This window comes from Triticum aestivum, chromosome 3A (assembly GCF_018294505.1).
Source record: "Triticum aestivum cultivar Chinese Spring chromosome 3A, IWGSC CS RefSeq v2.1, whole genome shotgun sequence".
Lineage (NCBI taxonomy): Eukaryota > Viridiplantae > Streptophyta > Magnoliopsida > Poales > Poaceae > Triticum > Triticum aestivum.
In genome coordinates, this window is record NC_057800.1 from 309,885,760 (window position 1) to 309,906,859 (window position 21,100).

Sequence of the window (21,100 nt, forward strand, 5' to 3'; positions counted from 1 at the left end):
CAAAGAGCCAATCATGGAGTGATATACCTTTTGATCCACCACTTTACCATTGGGATCTATGTCAAGTTGGCATTTGACGGGCATAGGAGTGGACGCCGGCTTGACATCACTTAGCTTGAATCTCTTGAGCATGTCTTGAGTGTATTTGGCTTGGTTGATGAAGGTTCCTTCTCTTCTTTGCTTCACTTCGAACCCGAGAAAGAACTTCAATTCTCCCATGGAAGACATCTCGAACTTTGAGGTCATGAGAGCGGCAAATTCCTCATTGAAAGCTTTGTTAGGGGAACCAAAGATGATATCATCAACATATAATTGGCACACAAACAACTCCCCTTTGACCTTCTTAGTAAAAAGAGTGGGGTCGATTAGCCCAACTTCAAAACCACGGTCTTGTAAAAACTCGGTAAGGTGGTCATACCATGCACGTGGGGCTTGTTTAAGGCCATAGAGTGCCTTATCGAGTTGATACACATGATCGGGAAAGTAGGGATCCTCGAACCCGGGGGGTTGCTTGACATAAACCAACTCATTAATGGGACCATTAAGAAAAGCACTCTTCACATCCATTTGTTGTAACTTAAAGTTATGATGAGAAGCATATGCAATCAACATGCGAATGGATTCAAGACGAGCAACGGGGGCAAAGGTTTCACCGTAGTCAATACCCTCGACTTGGGAGTAGCCTTGTGCTACCAATCGAGTCTTGTTGCGAATGATAATCCCATGAGCATCTTGCTTGTTCTTGAATATCCACTTGGTTCCAATGACATTGTGATTCCCCGTTGGCCTTGGCACCAATGTCCACACCTTGTTGCGCTCGAAGTTGTTGAGTTATTCATGCATGGCATTGAGCCAATCCAGATCTTCGAGCGCCTCATAGACCTTTTGGGGTTCAACATAAGAGACAAACGCGTGATGTTCACAATAGTTTGCTAATTGTCTACGAGTGCTTACCCCCTTTCTTAAGCTTCCAAGCACATTTGTCATGAGATGATCCTTGGTGGAGATCTTGGAAGCAATCTTGGCGGCATGACGCTCCAATTCCTCCTCGGGCGTGAGACGAGGAGTGGTCACTTGATCATCTTGAGCGCCGTCTTGAGCTTGTTCTTGATCTCGAAGAAGCTCTTGATCTTGAACTTGCTCGGAGGAGATAACTTGACTTTGGGCATCACTTGATGTTACAACACCATCTTGAGATTGACCTTGCCCTTGGTCTTGTTCTTGAGGTTGAGGGCCTTCACTTTGTTCTTTGGAAGAGTGTGGGCCTTGGGTTGGTGATGGCTCCACAAAAGTGGAGCATTGTCCTTCTCCTTCGGCCACAAGGGGTTCCTCAATGGGTAGGATAAAACCAACACCCATTCTTCTTATGTCTTGGGGAGGAATTTCATCACCTACATCACAAGTGCCACTTTGCTCCACTTGGGAGCCATTATTCTCATCAAACTCCATGTTACATGTCTCCTCAATAAGTCTCGTGGACTTATTGAGGACACGGTAAGCATGGGAGTTTGTAGCATAACCAACAAATATGCCCTCATGAGCTCTAGCCTCAAATTAAGACAAACGAACACCTTTCTTGAGAATGAAACACTTACACCCGAACACCCGGAAGTACTTGAGGCTGGGCATGTTCCCAGTGAGTATCTCATATGGAGTCTTGTTCAAGCCTTTGCGGAGGTAGAGCCGATTTGATGCATGACACATGGTGTTGATGGCTTCGGCCCAAAAGTTGTATCGAGACTTGAACTCTACCATCATGGTCCTTGCCGCATACATCAACGTCCGGTTCTTCCTCTCCGCTACACCATTTTGTTGAGGGGTGTATGGTGTGGAATATTGATGCTTGATGACCCACAAGTATAGGGGATCTATCATAGTCCTTTCGATAAGTAAGAGTGTCGAACCCAACGAGGAGCAGAAGGAAATTATAAGCGGTTTTCAGCAAGGTGTTCTCTGCAAGCACTGAAATAATAGGTAACAGATAGTTTTGTGATAGGATAATTTGTAATGAGTAACAAGTAACAAAAGTAAATAAAGTGCAGCAAGGTGGCCCAATCCTTTTTGTATCAAAGGACAATCCTGGACAAACTCTTATATAGAGAAAAGCGCTCCCGAGGACACATGGGAATTATCGTCAAGCTAGGTTTCATCACGATCATATGATTCGCATTCTGTACTTTGATAATTTGGTATGTGGGTGGACCGGTGCTTGGGTACTGTCCTTACTTGGACAAGCATCCCACTTATGATTAACCTCTATTGCAAGAATCTGCAACAACAACAAAAGTATTAAGGTAAACCTAACCATAGCATGAAACATGTGGATCCAAATCAGCCCCTTATGAAGCAACGCATAAACTAGGGTTTAAGCTTCTGTCACTCTAGCAAGCCATCATCTACTTATTACTTCCCAATGCCTTCCTCTAGGCCCAAATAATGGTGAAGTGTTATGTAGTCGACGTTCACATAACACCACTAGAGGGGAGACAACATACATCTCATCAAAATATCGAACGAATACCAAATTCACATGACTACTAATAGCAAGACTTCTCCCATGTCCTCAGGAACAAACGTAACTACTCACAAAGCATATTCATGTTCATAATCAGAGGGGTATTAATATGCATATAGGATCTAAACATATGATCTTCCACCAAGTAAACCAACTAGCATCAACTACAAGGAGTAATTAACACTACTAGCAACCCACAGGTACCAATCCCAGGCTTAGAGACAAGAATTGGATACAAGAGATGAACTAGGGTTTTGAGAGGAGATGGTGCTGGTGAAGATGTTGATGGAGATTTCCCTCTCCCGATGAGAGGAGCGTTGGTGATGACGATGGCGATGATTTCCCCCTCCCGGAGGGAAGTTTCCCCGGCAGAACAGCTCCGCCGGAGCCCTACATTGGTTCCGCCTTGTGGTGGCGGAGTCTCGTCCGGAAAGATGGCTTATGATTTTTTCCTCATTGAAAGACTCCATATAACAGAAGATGGCCATCAGAGGGCCACCAGGGGGCCCACGAGGTAGGGGGCGCACCCAGGGGGGTAGGGCGCGCCCCACCCTCATGGGCAGGGTGTGGCCCCCCTAGTGAACTTCTTGAGCTCAGCATTTTTTATATATTCTGAAAATGACTTCCGTGAAGTTTCCGGACTTTTGGAGCTGTGCAGAATAGGTTTGTAATATTTGCTCCTTTTCCAGCCCAGAATCCCAGCTGCCGGCATTCTCCCTCTTTATGTAAACCTTGTAAAATAAGAGAGAATATGCATAAGTATTGTGACATAATGTGTAATAACAGCCCATAATGCAATAAATATCGATATAAAAGCATGATGCAAAATGGACGTATCAAGTCCCCCAAGCTTAGACCTCGCTTGTCCTCAAGCGAAAGCCGAAATCGAAAAATATGTCCACATGTTTAGAGATAGAGGTGTCAATAAAAATAAAATACGGACATGAGGGCATCATGATCATTCTTACAACAACAACTTATATAATTCTTGTCATATGATCTCTTATGCTAAAGTAACAATTCAATCACAATTTCAAGTATGAATCATAAACTTCATTGCAAACTAACAAACTATAATCTCAGTCATTGGAGCAATTGCAATTTATCATAACATAGGAAAGAGTCAATATAAGAGCTTTTTAGCAAGTCCACATACTCAACTATCATATAGTCTTTCACAATTGCTAACACTCACGCAATACTTATGGGTATGGAGTTTTAATCAGACACAGAGAAAGATAGGGGCTTATAGTTTTGCCTCCCAATGTTTTACCTCAAGGGTAATGTCAACAATAATAGTTTATGAAAACTCACATCTAATTAGCCATATATACCAGGATCTTTCCAACATGTTGTGCTTGCCAAAAGATAAAATGTAAAAAGGAAGGGTGAAGATCACCATGACTCTTATGCAAGGTAGGAGATAAAAGTAAAAGATAGGCCCTTCGCAGAGGGAAGTAGAGGTTGTCATGTGTTTTTATGGTTGGATGCACAAAATCTTAATGCGAAAGAACGTCACTTTATATTGCCACTTCTGATGTGGACCTTGATACGTCTCCAACGTATCTACTTTTCCAAACACTTTTGCCCTTGTTTTGGACTCTAACTTGCATGATTCAAATGGAACTAACCCGGACTGACGCTGTTTTCAGCAGAATTGCCATGATGTTATTTATGTGTAGGAGCAAACGTTCTCGGAATGACCTAAAACTTCACGGAGCAACTTTTCAGAAAATATGAAAAATACCTGCAAAAGATGAAGGCCAGGGGGCCCACCACCTCTCCACGAGGGTGGGGGGCGCGCCCCCTACCTCATGGGCCCCCTATTGCCTCTCCGACTCCAACTCCAACTCCAACTCCATATATTGAGTTTCTGGGAGAAAAAAATCAGAGAGAAGAAATCATCGCGTTTTACGATACGGAGCCGCCGCCAAGCCCTAAAACCTCTCGGGAGGGCTGATCTGGAGTCCGTTCGGGGCTCCGGAGAGGGGAATCTATCGCCATCGTCATCATCAACCATCCTCCATCACCAATTTCATGATGCTCACCGCCATGCGTGAGTAATTCCATCGTAAGCTTGATGGACGGTGATGGGTTGGATGGGATCTATCATGTAATCGAGTTAGTTTTGTTAGGGTTTGATCCCTAGTGTCCACTATGTTCCGAGATTGATGTTGCTATGACTTTTCTATGCTTAATGCTTGTCACTAGGGCCCGAGTGCCATGATTTCAGATCTGAACCTATTATGTTTTCATCAATATATGAGTGTTCTAGATCCTATCTTGCATGTCTATAGTCACCTATTATGTGTTATGATCCGTTAACCCCGAAGTGACAATAATCGGGACACTTACCGGTGATGACCGTAGTTTGAGGAGTTCATGTATTCACTATGTGTTAATGCTTTGTTCTGTTACTTTATTAAAAGGAGGCCTTAATATCCCTTAGTTTTCGTAAGGACCCTGCTGCCACGGGAGGGTAGGACAAAAGATGTCATGCAAGTTCTTTTCCATAAGCACGTATCACTATATTCGGAATTCATGCCTACATTATATTGACGAACTGGAGCTAGTTCTGTGTCACCCTAGGTTATGACTGTTACACGATGAACCGCATCTGGCATAATTCTCCATCGCTGATCCATTGCCTACGAGCTTTCCACATATTGGTCTTCGCTTATTTACTTTTCCGTTGCTATTGCTATCATCACTACAAAATACCAAAAACAGTACTTTTACTACTGCTACCTTTTGCTACCGTTACCACTACTATCATATTACTTTGCTACTAAATACTTTGCTGCAGATATTAAGTTTCCAGGTGTGGTTGAATTGACAACTCAGCTGCTAATACTTGAGAGTATTCTTTGGCTCCCCTTGTGTCGAATCAATAAATTTGGGTTGAATACTTTACCCTCGAAAACTGTTGCGATCCCCTATACTTGTGGGTTATCAAGACTATTTTCTGGCACCGTTGCCGGGGAGCATAGCTCTATTCTTTGAGTCACTTGGGATTTATATCTGCTTATCATTATGAAGAACTTGAGAGATCCAAAAACCAAGATCTATCCCTCAACTACGAGGGGAGGTAAGGAACTGCCATCTAGCTCTGCACTTGATTCACTATCTATTTTGAGTAAGCTTGCGACACCTACACCTGCTTGTGCTATTCGTTCTGATATGTCGCATGTTATTGATGATGCCACTTCTGCTATGCATGATACTTATGATGATACCTCTTTGCCTGATACTACTATGCCACTTAGTGATTTTCTTGATGAACAACTTGCTAGGGCTAGAGAAATTGAAAGTATTGAATATGATGATACTGATGAAAGTGATGATGAAGAATCACTTGTTATTCCTAAGGGTTATGTTTTTTATCAAGAAGCTTCTTTAGCTATTTTAGCTTGCAAAAATAGAAATGAACTCAAAAGGCTATTAGCTAAATGGAGTAAGCAATCTCTAAATGCTAGAATGAAGCCTGACCCTGCTTTTGCTACTTCACCTATCTTTGTTACTGATAAGGATTATGAATTCTCTATTGATCCTGATATTACTTTGGTTGAACCTGATCCTTTTCATGGTTATGAATCTGAAACTGTTGTGGCACATCTTACTAAATTAAATGATATAGCTACCCTGTTTACTAAAGATGAGAGAACTTGCTACTTTTATATCCTTAAAATATTTCTGTTCTCATTAATGGGTGATGCTAAGATATGGTTTAATTCTCTTGATCCTGGTTGTGTGCATAGTCCCCGGAATATGATTTATTACTTCTCTGCTAAATATTTCCCTGCTCATAAGAAACAAGCTGCTTTAAGGGATATATATAATCTTGTGCAAATTGAAGAAGAGAGTCTCCCACAAGCTTGGGGGAGGCTTCTCCAATTACTTAATGCTTTGCCTGATCATCCTCTTAAGAAAAATGAAATACTTGATATCTTTTATAATGGAGTAACCGATGCTTCCAGAGATTACCTGGATAGTTGTGCTGGTTCTGTTTTCAGGGAAAGAACACCGGATGAAGCTGAAATTCTATTGAATAATATGTTGACAAATGAAAATAATTGGACACCTCCGGAGCCAATTCCCGAGCCTATTCCTAAACCAGCTCTGGAGAAGAGGGGTATTCTATTTCTCAGTCCTAAAGATATGCATGAGGCAAAGAAATCTATGAAAGAAAAAGGTATTAAAGCTGAAGATGTTAAGAATTTACCTCCTATTGAAGAAATACATGGTCTTAATTTACCGCCTGTTGAAGAAACATATAATCTTAATCCATTACCTATTGAAGAAACTCATGGTCTTGATAACCCGACACAGGTAGTAAAGGTAAATTCTCTCTATAGATATGATAAAGCTGAAATCCCATTTACTAAATTTGCTAGCCCATGCTTAGATGAGTTTGATAAATTTATGGCTAAGCAAGAAGACTTTAATGCTTATTTTGGTAGACAATTGAAATACAATTCAAATATGCTTGAACACTTGGGTGATTATATGGCTAATGTTAAAGGTGAACTTAAACTTATTAGTAAACATGCTTCTATGGTTACCACTCAAGTAGAACAAGTACTTAAAGCTCAAAATGATTTGCTCAATGAATTGAATAGTAAGAATAATGATAATGCTGTTAGAGTGGCTACTAGAACTGGTAAAACGACTCAGGAACCTTTGTATCCTGAAGGTCATCCTAAGAGAATTGAGCAAGATTCTCAGAGAAATAATATAGATGTACCTAGTTCTTCTAAAAATAAGAAAAAGAAAAATGATAGGACTTTGCATGCTTCTACTGAACCTATTACTGAAATACCCGAGAATCCAAATGATATTTCTATTTCTGATGCTGAAACACAATCTAGTAATGAACCTGAAACTAGTGATAATGTTAATGATAATGTTCATAATGATACTCAACCTAGTAATGATAATGATATAGAAATTGAACCTCCTGTTGATCTTGATAACCCACAATCGAAGAATCAACGTTATGATAAAAAAGACTTTGTTGCTAGGAAACATGGTAAAGAAAGAGAGCCTTGGGTTCAGAAACCCATGCCTTTTCCTCCCAAACCATCCAAGAAAAAGGATGATGAGGATTTTGAGCGCTTTGCTGAAATGATTAGACCTATCTTTTTGCGTATGTGATTGACTGATATGCTCAAAACCAATCCTTATGCTAAGTACATGAAAGATATTATTACAAATAAAAGAAAGATACCGGAAGCTGAAATTTCCACCATGCTTGCTAATTACACTTTTAAGGGTGGAATACCAAAGAAACTTGGAGATCCCAGTGTACCAACTATACCATGCTCCATTAAAAGAAACTATGTTAAAACTGATTTATGTGATCTTGGAGCCAGTGTTAGTGTTATGCCTATCTCTTTATATCGTAGACTTGATTTGAATAAGTTGACACCTACTGAAATATCTTTGCAAATGGATGATAAATCAACTGCTATACTTGCCGGTATTTGTGAGGATGTGCCTGTTGTAGTTGCAAACGTTACTATTTTAACAGACTTTGTTATTCTTGATATTCCCAAGGATGATAGTATGTCTATTATTCTTTGAAGACCCTTTTTGAATACTGCTGGGGCTGTTATTGATTGCACTAAGGGCAATGCCACTTTTCATGTTAATGAGCATACGATACATTTTCCGAGGAAACAACCTCAAGTTGATAGTATCAACTCTATTGGAAAAATTCCATCGATTATATTTGGAGGTTTTGAATTTCCACTTCCTACTGTCAAGAAGAAATATGATATTCTTATTATTGGGGATGTGCATATCCCCGTTGAGGTAACATAGTGTTATTCGAAATTTCTCCAGTTCCATGTTATTCAGAATGAGTTCGTTAACAAGACTTGATCAACCTTGTTAGTGGATTCCTTTTGATGATCATGAGATGTATGAAACTAGAAGGCACAACCTTCTGTACCCCACTTTTACATTCTGATATTTATATTAAATAAAATAAAAATAAATATTTTTCTGTTTGTTATCTGATTATCTGTGCAATATAAAAATACCTCGAAAATAAAAGTTCTCCAAATGCCCTGAAATTTAAATACGATTTTTTTCTAGAATATTTAAAATATTTGGCACTGAGAACACAACAGGGGGGTCAACCACCTGCCCACGGGGTGGAGGGCGCGCCCTACCCCCCTAGGCGCGCCCCTGCCTCGTGGGCCCACGGTGGCCCTCCTCCACTTATCCTTTCACCCATACACTTCTTCTTCCTCCCACAAACACGAATAACCAGCTCAAACCCGAGTCTAAGCTCGTTTTGCTGCCATTTTCGATCTCCTTGCTCAAAGCACCTCTCACAAAACTGCTTGAGGAGATTGTTCCTTGGTATGTGACTCCTCCATTGGTCCAATTAGTTTTTGTACTAGTGCTTTATTCATTGCAAATTTTTTCTGCTTAGGTGACCCTGTGCTTGAGCTTGCATGTCAAATTTATATGGTCAAAAGTAGTTTTGATGCATGATATAGGCTCTAGGCACTTGTAGGAGTAGTTGCTATCAATATTATTGAGTTTGGTTTACTTTTTTTTGAAGTTACTAAAAATTTTCAGAATTTTCAGAGGAAGAAATATGCTTAGGAAAATGTTCCAAGGTGGTTCTTCAAGGAAGCAAGGACCCAGGCTTGCAATGCGTGATGCTCATGACGAGCCACCAAGAGACGCTCCAGTGCGTCCTTGTGAATGACCTTCTGAGAATTTTATGGATCAAGCAGGAATTAAGGAGGAATTCAATGCATATTTGCGTAACGCCGATCTTGTGAGCTTCGAAGAAGAGACGTGCAGTCAGTATCACAACCTCACCAGTACCTTTGTGAGGAGGTTTGAATTTTCAACTTCACGTAATTCTCCAACTGTCCTGTTTGATCTTTATGATAATTCTTACACTATGGACTTAGAGGATTTTACCACGGCATGCAAACTTCCACAATGGGGTAGTATAAGGGATCCTCGCAAATCTGAATTTAGAGATTTTCTTGCTAGCATAACCGTGGGAGAATCTAGAGATATTACACATGCTACCATAGGGAGCATTCACTTTCCAGCTATACATTATTTTGCTCTCTTCATAGGTAGATGCATCAATGGTAAAGATGAAGCATGTCACATGTGTGTCCCTGACCTCAGTATTCTTCGGAGTGCTGTGTTAGGAGACAAATCTTATAATTTGGGAGCCATTGTTGCACGTAGGTTGCATCTTAATAGATTTAATGGAGATTTCTTTGGTGGAATTTATGCAACCCGCATAGCTAATTTTCTTGGTGTAGCCATACACGAAGATGATATTGAATTACCTCCTGCTTATCTAGATTTTAATGCTATGGTTCACCACCAGTTTGTCGAGAGGAACGAATCGCCTCTCCAGTATCGACTAATCTTTGACAGATGCCGTGCTATCTGTATTACTCTCCCTGCTCCTGCCTTCTTTGATTATCAGGCAAGAGGAAGATATACTATTACCAAAGAGGAGGCAGATGAGTACGAGAGGAGAGCGGAGGCCGCTCGTCGCCATGCCGTAGCTCAGCAGGCGATAGCCGCTGCATCGCAGTACGACCCTAACTACTATTATGGATATCCACCAGGCCAGCCGTGGCCATAGACCAACTTAGGCCAAAATCCTAAGCTTGGGGGAGTACGTATTTCCCACCGACATTACATTTATGTTTACACACTCATTGCTATATGAGCTTCTCATACTTTTTCATTGTATCATCCATGCTAGTTTAATTCCCTTTTTATGTTTTCTTCTTGTGTGTTTAATAAACCTTAAGAAAAACCAAAAAAAATTAGTTGTAGCTTTTAATCAGTTTAATTTCCATGCTTGTAGTAGTAATTAAAAAGAAAACCCAAAAATATTTCCTGTTCTTCTTTTGCTTGTTGGGAGCTTTCCCGTGTAAATAGTTTTATTTCTTTTCTTTTCTTTGGGGGTCGATAGGAGAAGACCATGATTAATTTGTTGAAGTGGCTCTTATATGCATTATTGTTTATCTGACAAAAGAGCCCATATTGCCTTGTCTTCTGCTGTTTATTGAATGCTTGCAGATTCCAGCTTAGTCCAATGCACGTGCACTATTATTATTATTCACATCGTTCGATCGTGCAAGTGAAAGGCAATTATGATGATATATGATGGACTGGATGAGATGAGAAAAGCTGGTATGAACTCGACTTCTTTTGTTTTTGTAAATATGATTAGTTCATCGTTCCTGATTCAGCCTATTATGAATAAACATGTTTGCAATGACAACTAGAGATCATAGTTTCTTGTGCCATGCTTGATTAGCTATGAGTTATAATGGTTTACCTTGCGTGCCAACATTCTATTGAGATAGTTATGATGTGGTATGATAGGGTGGTATCCTCCTCTGAATGATTTAAGTGACTTGACTTGGCGCATGTTCACGCATGTAGTTATAACAAAATCAACATAGCCTTCACGATATTTATGTTCATGGTGGATTATATCCTACTCATGCTTGCATTCGGTGTTGATTAATTTTAATGCATGTTCATGACTGTTGTCACTCTCTAGCTGGTCGCTTCCCAGTCTTTTGCTAGCCTTCACCTTTACTAAGCAGGAATACTGCTTGTGCATCCAATCCCTTAAACCCCAAAGTTATTCCACATGAGTCCACTATACCTACCTATATACTATATCTACCTGCCGTTCCAAGTAAATTTGTATGTGCCAAACTCTAAACCTTCAAATAAATATCCTATTTTGTATGCTCGAATAGCTCATGTATCAACTAGGGCTGTCCGTATCTTCCATGTTAGGCGGGTTATTCTCAAGAGGAGTGGACTCCGCTCCTCACTCACGAGATAAATGGCTGGTCACCGGGATGCCCAGTCTCATGCTTTATGCAAACTAAATCAAAATAATTGCAAACAAAACTCCCCCTGGGACTCTTGTTAGTTGGAGGCAGTCGTTGTTTCGATCAAGCCATGGATTGATGCTTGTTGGTGGAAGGGGGAGTATAAACTTTACCATTCTGTTTGGGAACCACCTATAATGTGTGTAGCATGGAAGATATCGCCATCTCTGGGTTGTTATGTTGACAATCAAAGTATACCGCTCAAAATATTATTCATCTCAGTTTCAAAACCGAGCTCTGGCACCTCTACAAATCTCTGCTTCCCTCTGTGAAGGGCCTATCTATTTACTTTTATGTTGAGTCATCCTCCTCTAATTAAAAAGCACCAGTTAGAGAGCACCGCTGTCATTTGCATTCATTACTGTTAGTTTAGATTGAGTATGACTTGACTCGATCTCTTTTACCATGAGTTACAATGTCTAGTCAGTCCTTGGTCTTTAAAGGTGCTCTGCATTTATGTTTTGCGATCTCAGAAAGGGCTAGCGAGATACCACCTTGTTATATCATATTATGATTGTTTTGAGAAAGTGTTGTCATCCGAGATTTATTATTATGGCTCGCTAGTTGATTATGCTATTGATATGAGTAAACTTGAGACCTATGTATTATTGCAAATGTGGTTAGTTATAATATTTGCTGAAAACTTGAATGCTGGCTTTACGTATTTACAACAACAAGAGCAAACAGAGTTTGTAAAAGTTTTTCTTTATCAATTTCAGTTTGTCAACTGAATTGCTTGAGAAGAAGCAAAGGTTTAAGTTTGGGGGAGTTGATACGTCTCCAATGTACCTACTTTTCCAAACACTTTTTCCCTTGTTTTGGACTCTAACTTGCATGATTTGAATGGAACTAACCCGGACTGGCGCTATTTTTAGCAGAATTACCATGGTGTTATTTATGTGCAGGAGCAAACGTTCTCGGAATGACCTGAAACTTCACAGAGCAACTTTTCAGAAAATATGAAAAATACCTGCAAAAGATGAAGGCCAGGGGGCCCACCACCTCTCCATGAGGGTGGGGGGCGCGCCTGCCCCCCTAGGGCGCGCCCCCTACCTCGTGGGCCCCCTGTTGCCTCTCCGACTCCAACTCCATATATTGAGTTTCGGGGAGAAAAAAATCAGAGAGAAGAAATCATCGTGTTTTACGATACGGAGTCGCCGCCAAGCCCTAAAACCTCTCGGGAGGGCTGATCTGGAGTCCATTCGGGGCTCCGGAGAGGGGAATCCGTCGCCATCGTCATCATCAATTATCCTCCATCACCAATTTCATGATGCTCACCGCCGTGCGTGAGTAATTCCATCATAGGCTTGCTGGACGGTGATGGGTTGGATGTGATCTATCATGTAATCGAGTTAGTTTTGTTAGGATTTGATCCCTAGTGTCCACTATGTTCCGAGATTGATGTTGCTATGACTTTGCTATACTTAATGCTTGTCACTAGGGCCTGAGTACCATGATTTCAGATCTGAACCTATTATGTTTTCATCAATATATGAGTGTTCTAGATCCTATCTTGCAAGTCTATAGTCACCTATTATGTGTTATGATCCGTTAACCCCGAAGTGACAATAATCGGGACACTTACCGGTGATGACCGTAGTTTGAGGAGTTCATGTATTCACTATGTGTTAATGCTTTGTTCTGTTACTTTATTAAAAGGAGGCCTTAATATCCCTTAGTTTTCGTAAGGACCCTACTGCCACGGGAGGGTAGGACAAAAGATGGCATGCAAGTTCTTTTCCATAAGCACGTATCACTATATTCGGAATTCATGCCTACATTATATTGACGAACTGGAGCTAGTTCTGTGTCACCCTAGGTTATGACTGTTACATGATGAACCGCATACGGCATAATTCTCCATCGCTGATCCATTGCCTACGAGCTTTCCACATATTGGTCTTCGCTTATTTACTTTTCCTTTGCTATTGCTATCATCACTACAAAATACCAAAAACAGTACTTTTACTACTGCTACCTTTTGCTACCGTTACCACTACTATCATATTACTTTGCTACTAAATACTTTGCTGTAGATATTAAGTTTCCAGGTGTGGTTGAATTGACAACTCAGCTTCTGATACTTGAGAGTATTCTTTGGCTCCCCTTGTGTCGAATCAATAAATTTGGGTTGAATACTTTACCCTCAAAAACTGTTGCGATCCCCTATACTTGTGGGTTATCAGACCTTCATTATGAAGTCCGTCGCTTTTATTTCTTCCATATCACACGATCGTATAAAGCTTATTTTCTCCCACACTAATAAGTCATACATATTTAGAGAGCAATTTTTATTGCTTGCACCCATGACAACTTACTTGGAGGATCTTACTCAATCCATAGGAAGGTATGGTGGACTCTCATGGCAAAACTGGTTTAAGGTTATTTGGAAGCACAAGTAGTATCTCTACTTGGTGCAAAGAATTGGCTAGCATTAGAGGGAAAGGCAAGCTCAACCATGTTGGATGATCCATGACAGTATAATTTATCTCAGATGTAAGAAAACATAACCCATTATGTTGTCTTCCTTGTCCAACGTCAACTCTTTAGCATGTCATATTTTAATGAGTGCTCACAATTATAAAAGATGTCCAAGATAGTATATTTATATGTGAAGACCTCTCTTTCTTTATTACCTCCTATTAATTGCAACGATGACCAAACCTATGTTTGTCAACTCTCAACAACTTTTATTCATCATACTTTTTATATGTGAGCTCATTACTCTCCATAATATCCATATGATCTCTTTTATTTCTTTTTATTCTTTCTGTTTTCTTTTATTCACTCAAGATCATGGCAAAACAATCAAGCCCTTGACTCAACACTAACCTTTATTATATATAGCTCACAGACTCGATTACATAGAAGGATCATAAAGCAAAACTCACAACTAGATCATACTAAAAACTTTTATTCTACTAGATCAAGGTATTACCAAAAGGATCGAACTAAGAAAAATGGTAAAGATAAAAGTGATGGTGATACGATACCGGGGCACTCCCCCAAGCTTGGCAGCTGCCAAGGGGAGTGCCCATACCAGATACTCAATTCTTCTTTGTTGGTGAAGTAGGTGGAGTTGTTGATGATGGATAGTCGCACATCGAGCGTAGGAGGTCTTTTGTTGCCAGAACTTGGTCCTCCGTGGTCTTCTTGATCCCTTCATCCTTGTTGATCTCCATGGGTTCTTCTCTCTTCAGCTCTATCTTCATTAGCCAAGCATCGTTGCCCTCATGGATGGAGGAGGAGGGAGACGACATAATGCTTGGCCTTGATAACCCTGACAGAAAATAGCTCGAAACAAAGACAAGATATGTTTGCGTGATATGGAGGTTAAAACCTTCGGGAGGTTATATAATGAATTTTTACCGACCAAAATACGTGTCGTGTAAGAAAATGGAGTCCGGAGAGCACACGAGGTGCCCACGTCATAGGGGGGCGCTCAGGGGGTAGGGCACGCCCTCCACCCTCGTGTCCTTCCCGGACTGCTTCTTATTTTTCTATTTTTCTAAATATTCCAAAACGGAAGAAAATTGCCATTAGAATTGTTTTGGAGTCGGTTTACTTACCGTACCACATACCTATTCCTTTTCGTAGTCTGAAACGTTTCGAAAAGTGTCCCTTATGTATTCCTCCCGGGTTACCGTTTCAATAACACTGGTTTCAACATTTATAGGATTACCTGAGATATAATGTTTAATTCTTTTATTGTTCACCACCTTCGGATTTGTGCCTTCGAAGTTGTTGATTTTTATGCCACCAGAATGATAGACCTCCTCGATAACGTAAGGACCTTCACATTTAGAGAGAAGTTTTCCTGCAAAAACATCTTAAACGAGAGTTGTATAGCAATACATAGTCACCTACATTAAACTCACGCTTTTGTATCATTTTGTCATGCCATCTTTTAACTTTTTCTTTAATTAATTTGGCATTCTCATAGGCTTGGGTACTCCATTCATCAAGTGAGCTAATGTCAAATAACCTCTTCTCACCGGCAAGTTTGAAATCATAATTGAGCTCTTTAATAGCCCAATAAGCCTTATGTTCTAGTTCGAGAGGTAAGTGCGGATGAGAAAATGAGCGATATCACACGTACGTGACCACATCCAAGGCAAGGTGAGAATTCAAGGCAACCTCTTGGCTCCATTCTTGATGTATCCATGTTGAATCATATGCCTCAAATAGTATGGGTGTTCTTCGTCACTTCACATTCACATAGCACATCTTGTTTGGTCTCATGAGATCTAGCATCCCTTGTTGATACAAACCAATGTTAGTTTAGGTCGCTCTTGTTTTGGTCTCCTGGTGACATTGTATCCCATGTTGATACAATTCAAGACTAGAATATATCTATCGATGATGCTACCATTTCACCGTACACATCATATATGTTTGGCTGTAGCGACCCGACCTCAAACGGTCAAGTCTCTATGCTTCAGTGTCATCCCTGGATCGGTAATGCTGACAGACGCAGTACTCGAGGATTTATAACAGAGTAGCAATCACACATGTCTCAAAAGAGAACTTATTACAATAAATATGGCTTAAGGCCATCTAATACGATAACAACGAAAGGCTTGGAAGATAAAGTGAGTCCATCAACTCCAACGGCATAGCTGAGTTGCACGGCAACGACCTAACGAACCTTACTCCTCATCTGAAAAGTCTGCAACATAATACGTTGCAGCCCGAAAACGGGTCAGCACATGGAATATGCTGGCAAAGTAACACAGTAGAGCAAGAACAGAATAATACTATCACTATATGCATATTTGGCTGGTGGAAAGCTCTATGGTTATGGTTTTTTCGAAAAGCCAATTTTTCCCTACAACAAAGGAATATATTTTATTTAACTATCATGGTAGTTGAAACATCATTGAGAAGGTTCCTCCAACTCAATCCCAATTAAAGTAATTATCATCCCAACAATATTAGTTTAGAGTGATGAGATACTTATGATACTCCAAGTACTAGATACTCAAGATGTCCATAACCGGGGACACGGCTAACCATGATTATTTTATACACTCTGCAGAGGTTGGCGCACTTTTCCCCACAAGACTCGATCTCCTCCATCAGATTTCTCGCACTACATGGTGTTTGAGAAACGGATGACCGAGACACAGTCTTTCAGAAGCATTAACCCCTTACTCCGAGCAGACCATACCAACCTACAACCCTCTGCCTGCTGATCCACCTCTCCGGGAGCTTCACGCAACTTACTCAACTATGCTAGAGCCCATAATAGCTTGTGGCTGCACACGGAAGTTTCTAGCATGAAAATATCTCAGTTCCCTTTGAGCCTGGGTGGCAGACCATAGGATTATCACACGGGTACTCCGGGATATCCTAGGACAACACTGGATTCCCTAGGTGCCCAACAAACAATCCACCCAGATGTGTATTCAAGTTGCCACCTTAAGTTGAACCATTAATTAACAATCTCACATATGTCATGGATTTCACTCACCTAACCACGTCTACGAGCATAGCATAGCAATATAAGCAATTCATAGAAGTAACTCCCAAGGGTTTGAATATAACAGGGGAATAGGTTCTACCTCATCATCTACTTCCCAACCCACATGTTAATCACATCCTAACCATGCAATGTTTGAGGATTGGAACTAATGCATAAAAACTGGGTGATAAAGGGGTATGATCAAAGTGTTACTTGGCTTGCTGATGATCTGCAAAACCTAGGGACTCGTAGTAGCACGCTTCGCACTCTGGGTGTTCTATCACAAACAAACAATAGCATACATAAGCAATCAAGCAAAGATACATGGGTAAATCTCAAATAAGAGGATCTAACCAGAAAGTTCAACCTAAGAACTCCGGTTTGCGAAAAGAATCAAATCAAATGGAGCAACGAAACTCAAACTGCGAAAGAAACAAGATCCGCTTACTAATCTGGACTAAGGTCAAATTTTACAGTAGCAAAAGCTTGTTCAAGTTGGTTAAGCGGGAAGAGGGTTTCGAGACGAAGATCTAGGTGCTTGAATCGCCTGATTCCGACAAACAAGCGAAAAATAAACTAAAACGAAAATCGGATCAGAAATCGCGATTGAAAATAATCGCGGAAAATTCGAGAAGCAAGAAAACTGACGAACAGGCTAACGATCGAATGTTCGTTGTCTGTGGCTAACGAGTGAACACCATTCATTAAAATGAATGTACGGACGAACGTCCGCAAAGTAACTAAACCGAAAAAATGGCAAACCTTTCTATCCAAAAAAACTAGGGTTTTCTAACGAAAACCGAACCCATTTTTATAAAAAAAAATGAACGGTGCTTATACCTCCGGTGAGGATCCGGCGCGGCGGGGCGGGGCGGCGTGAGGCAAGCGGTGGCGGCACGGCAAGCGGCAGCAAGGCGGCGGGGCGGGCGGCTTGCGGAGGCGGGTGGCGCGGGGCGGCTCGGGGTCCAAGAGGGGGTGCAGTGGCTTATAAGGGGAGGGTGTCGTGGGTTTGTCATGAGAGATGTCCTTGTGAAAGGACTTAGTCGTGGAGCCATCTCTACGGGTTAGCTTAAGGGGTTAAACCGGACAAGGGACACGGGGAATTTTATACTAGTTCGGCCCCTTCGAGGAAGGTAAAAGCCTACGTCTAGTTGTGATTGGTATTGCTAGGGTTTCGAAGGCCAGGGAGCGAATCCGCTTTGTCTGGCTCTCGAGTTGTTGTTTTCTCTCCCTAAACTGCTGCCGGGTCGTCCCTATATACATAGGTTGACGCCTGCCGGTTTACAGAGTCCCGAGCCGGATTATAAACGTATCCAGTTCGGTCTCTATCCTTCCTATCTTACAATACAAGTTACATGACTAATCCGGTTTACATTTACAGGCTTTAACCCGCCTTTGGGCCTTGGGCCTCCATGAAGCGTCATCATCCTTGCATCTTTATGGGCTTCTAATCTTCAAGGAGTCAACCCGGCTACATAAGGCCGGTTTACCTCCAGTAGTAATATCCCCAACATTAGGCCCCAGATTGGTTTGAACTTGTTCATGTCAATCTTCCACACTTAGAAAAAATCTTCTCCTATCTTCACTTTTGATCTTGTAAACCGCCATGACATCATATTTCAAAATTATAATAAACCGCCCTGATGTCATCCATCCGTTGATGTCGGAGATTACCTTCATTTAATATATATTCAGTCATCGAGGCGACCCCTTTATTAACTTATCCATTTTTTGGGCTCCTCGATTCCCGTGCTTGCCATTTTATCACTTCGCCTTATAAATAGGACCGAGGGGTCATTTTCACCTCCCCCCCCCGTGCCTCTTCGCGTCGTCTTCCTCGCGCCGCTCAGCCTCTGGAGCTCCGCCGCCACTGTCGACCGTCGACCGTCGCCTCTGCTCCGACCTTGGTCGCTGCATCACCCTGAACGCACCAGAATACTGCGGCGCCTTTCCGCTTCCTCACCAGCTCCGGTAAGTTCTCCACTTTTTCCGCCACAGATCTGTTCTAGGGTTTCGATGTTCTTCGCAGTTCTTCCGAAGTTCATAAGTGCTGGTCTTTGCTTTCTTCCTTTAGTACGTAGATGGATACTTCATGGTTGACGCATCTCTTACCGTAGCTAATCTACCATGGTCACCATAAATCCTTATGTGCAAAAAAAACTGATCTAGTCTGTCATAAATTGCTTTAGTTCTGCACCCCTTCAAGATCCAATTATTTTTGTTTTTCTGTCTTAGCTTAGATCCGAAAGTTTCACCTGTTACTGTGAGATCCGTTTCTCCTCGCACCAATATAGGCGGTTTGACCTTGTATAACAGTCTATGCCATTAGCCCTCTGATAAACCGGAGGAGCATTTTACCTTCATAATTATGCTCTGGTTTAACAATGTCTGAGCCATCCTGTGCTAGTATACCCTTGTTCTCTTATTGCATTAGTCTCCGGGTTGTACCATTTCACATATCATTATGCTTCTTGCTCCCTTGTCTCTTGTATATAATCATACGTAGCTTATAAACCGGCCTTTCATTTTCAGTTTGTTTGCTTTGCAATGGCCAAACAATTCACTGCCTGCAACTGGGCTCGTTCCCTGGTTACTGAAGCTCAGTTGAATGAGATGGTTGGCATCGGCTCTTTGCCTAAGAAAACTGAGATCAAATGGCGAGTACCAGGAACAGAAAATCCTCCAACCCTTAGGCAGGGCGAGGTGGTGGTCTTTGTTGACCATATAGGTCGTGGTTTCAAACCGCTAGGGTCAAAGTTTTATCGAGATGTGCTTGCCAGCTTCCAACTGCATCCACAAGATATTGGTCCCAACTCAGTTTCCAACTTATGCAACTTCCAGGTCTTCTGTGAAGTATATTTACAAGAAGAACCAACTGCCGAACTGTTCCGGGATTTCTTTCACTTAAACCAGCGCACAGAGTTTGTGAATGGACCGAACACAGAGCTTGGTGGTGTATCAATTCAAAAGCGGAAAGAAGTGGAATTTCCTCATGCCAAACATCATAGCCACCCAAAGGAATGGAACCAAACATGGTTTTATTGCAGAGACACTTCGCCTGAGGATGAAAATCCCCTCCCCGTTTTTCATGATCACAGACTATCCAATACTCACCCAATGCCACAACGTATGAGCTCTTCAGAAAGGGCGAAATACGCTCCTCAACTCGCCAAGCTCCGGGCCTTTATGGCAAACGGTTTAACAGGCGTGGATTTTGTGCGCTGCTGGATATCTTGGAGTATCTTGCCGCTAAGCCGGCATCTTGGTTTAATGTGCGAATATACCGGTGAGGTCGACGACTCTCAACGCCATTGCGACATCCAATTATCTGAGGAAGAAGTTACTGAAGGTGTAAAGAAGATTCTGAATGAATCAGAACTGGTCTGCAGTCAAACCAGTCTGAGTCCCTTCTATGCCAAAAACAAACCGCCTGATGTAAGCATTACACTTCCTCTTCATCTCTAATATCTTTAACTTATACAATCTGTAACCCTTATTCTTTATATATAGGGTGATGACCCCTTCTGGAAACGGAAATCCATTGAGAAAGCGGCAAAGCCAACTGTTGACAAAGTGGTCAAGCCAACCTGCCCGAAGACCAAAGCCGTAAAATGGACGTCAAAGCGGAAAACGGCTGACCGGATTAATATGGAGCTTGATGATGATACTGTTGACCTAGAAGTTGAGGTAGAACTTGACTCACTTGGCTCTCTTTTTATGCATCTTGTTAACACTGATCTTCCTCAGGAGGAGGCAGAAGCTAGTCAGGCTGATGACGTAGAGGTAATTACCCTTTCCTCCGGTTCAGACTCTATGCCAACACAAAAAACTCGCCAAGCAATCTGGAAAGTAAGCTTTTCTCATCCTCTTTCTCACTGGGATCCAACATTTATTTTGAAGACTCAACAACATGAAGCTCGCCGGACAACCCGGCACGGTGGCCAATAGGTCACCTCTGCCGGTTTACCTGATACTCCGGTTCGGAAGCGCCGGTCTAAGGTCTCTCCTACTTCTGACCATTCTTACCCCAAGGCAGGTTATTTCAGACAGCCTCTTAATCCGTCCGATTCAAATTATCAGGTGACATCTCCTTCCTCTTCTGGTGAATCGACAGCAACTCAACTCCCCCTTTTGAAAACTATGGCCGGGTGAGTTATAAAAAACCTTTCCTTTCAATACACCCTATATCTTTTGAATAGGATGTTAACC